We start from the raw sequence: 4,665 nt of genomic DNA, 5'->3' as shown, positions 1-4,665 counted from the left end.
GCTATTTACTTCCATTTTATGTATAAGCTTATCCCATTCACATTCACAAATATGATTACTAACTATTTCTCTCCATCCCTTTTTCTTCTCTCTCTTTTTATTTTGTCCCTCCTCAAAAGTCTAGTTTCTAAACACTTCCTCCTTTAATCTATCCTCTCTTTTATCATCCCCCTACTCTTTCTCTTATTCTCTTCCCCTTCTACTTCCCTATTTGATAGAGTACATTTGTATACACAACTTTCTGTGTGTATTATATATATATGTGTGTGTATATATATATATAATATATATATATGTGTGTGTGTATATATATAATATATATGTGTGTGTGTGTATATATATAATATATGTGTGTGTGTGTGTGTATTTGTGTGTATTTATTCTTCCCTCTTTGAAACAATTCTGATGAGAGTGAGGCTCCAGCATTGATCCCTCCTCCCATTTTCTCTTCCCTATTAAAGCTCTTCCTTGCATATCTCTTTTATTTGAGAAAATTTTCCCCATTCCTCATTCTAACTCTCACTTCCCCCTACTCCCAGAATATTTCTATTTCTCACCCCTTCAAAATTTTTTTTTGGAGATTATTACAACACCCATGCTCTCTGTCTATGTAAACTCCTTATCTATCCCAGTAATGCTAAAGTTTTCAGGAGTTACATGTAGCATTTTTCCACGTAGGAATGTAAATGGCTTAACTTTATTGGATCATTTATAACTTTTTCATGTAAACAATTTTTTTTTTCTTTGTTTTGGAAGCTCTAAAATTTGACTATAATATTCTTAGGAGTTTTCATTTTGGATTTTGTTCAGGAAATGATTGGTAAATTCCTTCAACTTCTATTTTGTTCTCTGTTTCTAAAACATCAGGGTAAAAGTCTAATAATTCTTAAAGTATCTCTACTTGATCTATTTTCCAAGTCATTTGTTATTCTGACAAGATATTTCACATTTCCTTCTATTATTTTCAGTTTTTGACTTTGCTTTATTGTTTTTTTAATATCTCCTAGAATCATTATTTGACCTTAAATAGGCCTCCCTACCTCAAATCTAACTTGTTTGCATGTCATGGTATAACCTCCTTGACATCATGGTCACCTTAGAGAAGAAAGAAAACCAACCGTTTCCAGTTGCCTACTTCTAATTTTTAAGGAATTATTTTCTTCAGTGAGCTTTTGTACCTCTTTTTCCACTTGGCCACTTCTGCTTTTGCCCCCCTTAATTTTATTTTTAGCTTTTTTGAATAGAACATGCATTTATATAATGAAACTATCTATTAGATATAACTTGTTATCATTTACTATATATAATCATGTTATGTAAAATTTTTTCCTTTCCTTTTCTCCCTTTCCCTTTTCCCCATTCTAAATATAGCTACCATTAGACACAAAGAGGTGTATATATGTGTGTGTACATATAAACACACACATAGATATGTCTACATGTCTACATATATAATTATTTTACCTCTATTTACAAATAAAATTTACAAATAAAAATAAAAACATACAAATAAAATTGGATTTAAATAATTAGAGAAATATTACTTGTTCATGTATAGGCAGGACAATATCATAAAAATGACAATTTTATCTGAATTAATTTATATGTTCAACACCATCCCAATTAAATTACCAAAAATTTATTTTACTGAATTAGAAAAAATAACAACAAAATTCATTTAAAAGAATAAAGAGTAAAGAATATCAAAAGGACTAATAAAAAAAAATGTAAAGGAAAAAGATTTAGCAGTACCAGATCTTAAACTATATTATAAGGAAGTAATTGTCAAAACTATCTAGTATTGGCTAAGAAATAAAAGAGTAGATCAATGGAACAAAACATACATACAATTTACAATGATTTTTAACATGTGAAGACTTTTTAGAATAAGATTTTATTATTTGATAAAAAATTGTTGGGAATATTTGGGAAAACTGGAAAGCAGTCTGACAAGAGTGCACATAGATTAATATTTCAGACCATTTTCCAGGATAAGGTCAAAATGGGCACATGGCTTAGATATAACGAGGGATATAAAAAGAAAATTATAAAAATATGGAATATATTACTTATCAGTCTTTTGGATAGATAAATAATTTATGAATAAATAAGAGAGCAAAGTTAGGTGTAAAATAAATTATTTCAATTACACTAAATTAAAAAAGATTTTGTACAAAAAGTAAATATAGTCATGATCAGAAGGAAAGTATAAAGTTGGAAAAAATTTTATAGACAATTCTGCTTTTTAAGGATTTCTTTTCTTCAGTAAAGTTTTGAGTTTCTTTGAATTTCTTTTACTATTTGGCCAATTCTAATTTTTCTTTTATTTTTAAGACTTTTTTATTAAAGCTTTTTATTTGCAAAATATATGCACAGATAATTTTCAACATTCACCCTTGCAAAATCTTATCTTTTCATATTTTCATATTTTTCATATTTTTCTTACATCACTCTCATTCTCTCTTCCCTATCCCTCAGATTTTCCTCTACCAGTTTTATCTCTTTCTTTAACTCTTCTAGGAATTCTTGTTGGCCTTTGATCCAATTATCATTTGTCATTGAGGCTTTGTTTATAGCTGTTTTCATATTATTGTCTTCTAAGTTTTTGTCTTGGTCTTCTCTGCCACTGTAGTAGTTTTTTTTAATGGCCAAATTAATTTTGTGTTGTTTGTTCATTTTTTTAGCCTATTTTTTGATTTTGAATTTATGTTAAAGTTGAGTTCTGCTTACCTGGGTTTGGGGAGCATTAGGTCTTTGTGTGTGTGTGTGTTTTTTTTTCCCCAGAACTAATTCTGGGAGTATGCAACTTTTTGGTGCTTCCAAAGGGATATGATCCCTTAGTTTATATTCTGCTGTTCTGATTTATCTTGAATAACCTCAACTCAATCTTAACCAGTGCTGAAGTGTCAATGATATTCTCTGGGTCTAAATGTGTCAGAATCAAGGTGTCCCCTTTTCTAATGACTAGCCACTTTCTAAGTAAACTTCAAACTCTCTCTGTTATATTCCAGATATGGGCAGTATTTGTCACTCAAATTCTCTAAGTTCAAGCCTTTCTAAAAGTTGTAACAGATTTTTTGTTAATTATTTCTTATAAAATGACTGGGAGGCAGGTCTGCGTTAATAATATGTGACAAGCACCAAAGTCCATTTCCCCAGCAGCAGAAGTCATAGCTGGTGGTTTCTCAAGGACTGTTTTGAACCATGGCTTTGGGACTAAGGTGCTTTTGTTTGGTGCAGAGGAAGTTTTGCAATTATCTATCAGTCTTGACAAGGCTTGTTTCAGAAGACAGGCTGAGGAATATGGGTGTAACTTGGAATGACTGCTAGCAATGTGGGGCCTATCCAAATGTGCCAATCTGACATTTTGCTACCAAGAGAGCCAATGCCAAAGACAAAGGACATCTCCAATCTTGAGTTAACATTAATACATCCTTGGTGGAACACATAATCCATCTAAAACAGGAAGACATGGAAATGAAGTCTGTAGTTTTAGAAGCCCTTGCGACAATTTCTACAAAAATCTCAATGTAAGGTCCTTTCCTGGGTCCCTGGATCACATACCTGTGACAATTGGTGATGGAAAGTTTACTTTAAATGAGATCAGCCAAATCTTCCTGAAATTTCCTCAGCTGAATATAGTAAACATGACCAATTTCCCAGATTATACAGCTGCAACTATCAAGGCCATAAGAGAAAATGGAATTAATCTGAACGCAGAAGTCGATGGGTCAATTCTTGAAGTTACCAGGAATACAGAACAGTTTTTATGTTGTATTCTCCATTAAAAAATGAATTCATTAAGAGAAGAGTTTGTTTGTTTTCTTTTTGTTTGTTTTGGCTTTTCTTTATATTCCCAGCATTTATCACAGTGGCAGATAGTAGGTGCTTAATAAATAATTAACTGACTGATAACTTTCAAGTTTACAAAACAGCACATAAACTAGGCTAAGGATACCCTGAGAAAAGTGTAGACTAATGAAATTGATAAACTGAAGAAATATAGCTAAAGATAAATTAAACGAATAGAGAGACAGATATGAAACAAAAAAATGGCAGATGATTCATTAACTGAGATGGACAAGCACTTAGCATAGAAAACCAAGGAACTCATGGAGTAAGAAAAAAGCTCCCATTGAGGCCAGCTGTAAGCAAGCAGTCTACAGAAGCAACAATGCCTTAGGCAGTAGTTGAGTGCCAAAGTTTTGGAGCATTGCAGAATGTAGTTGACTGAATTCTTCCCTCCTGTGCTTTTAATTTTTAAAAATTTTTTAGAGGTGCCTTTTTTCAAGACAAAAAGATTATCTCCTGTCTCCCACCACAGCATCAACGTGTATGGGATTGGACTGTTATAACTCTTAGCTGAACTTCATGTGGACTGTTTCATGATGGGCCTATATGAAGATATAGCCTCCATTAAGTAAATACTTTTAATTGTGAAGTATACGACTGCCAGGCTCAGCTTCCTTCATTTGATCTTCCTGAAAGAGTAGGAATGTTAATAAATTATGACCATCTTTTTGAGTTTTTGTTAAGTACTACCTCAAGAAATATTTAGTGTGAACCTTTTTCTCCCTTTTGAATGAGAAAGTGTGTATATTTCATATTACTAATTGCTCCTGGGGTTAAACTTCATGTTTGCTCCTGAGGAATTTTACCTGTGAT

The 4,665-nt window shown here is 31.9% G+C and overlaps 1 pseudogene; it reads left to right on the top strand.

Annotated features, from left to right (window-relative positions):
• Positions 1-3,204: 3,204 nt before the first annotated feature.
• On the top strand, positions 3,205-4,121 carry LOC141540589 (ribosome-recycling factor, mitochondrial pseudogene; annotated as a pseudogene).
• Positions 4,122-4,665: the final 544 nt, after the last annotated feature.

Source organism: Sminthopsis crassicaudata, chromosome 4 (assembly GCF_048593235.1).
Source record: "Sminthopsis crassicaudata isolate SCR6 chromosome 4, ASM4859323v1, whole genome shotgun sequence".
NCBI classification, from domain to species: domain Eukaryota; kingdom Metazoa; phylum Chordata; class Mammalia; order Dasyuromorphia; family Dasyuridae; genus Sminthopsis; species Sminthopsis crassicaudata.
The sequence above is the reverse complement of the archived record's forward strand: the minus strand, read 5'-3'. Positions and strand labels throughout refer to the sequence as shown.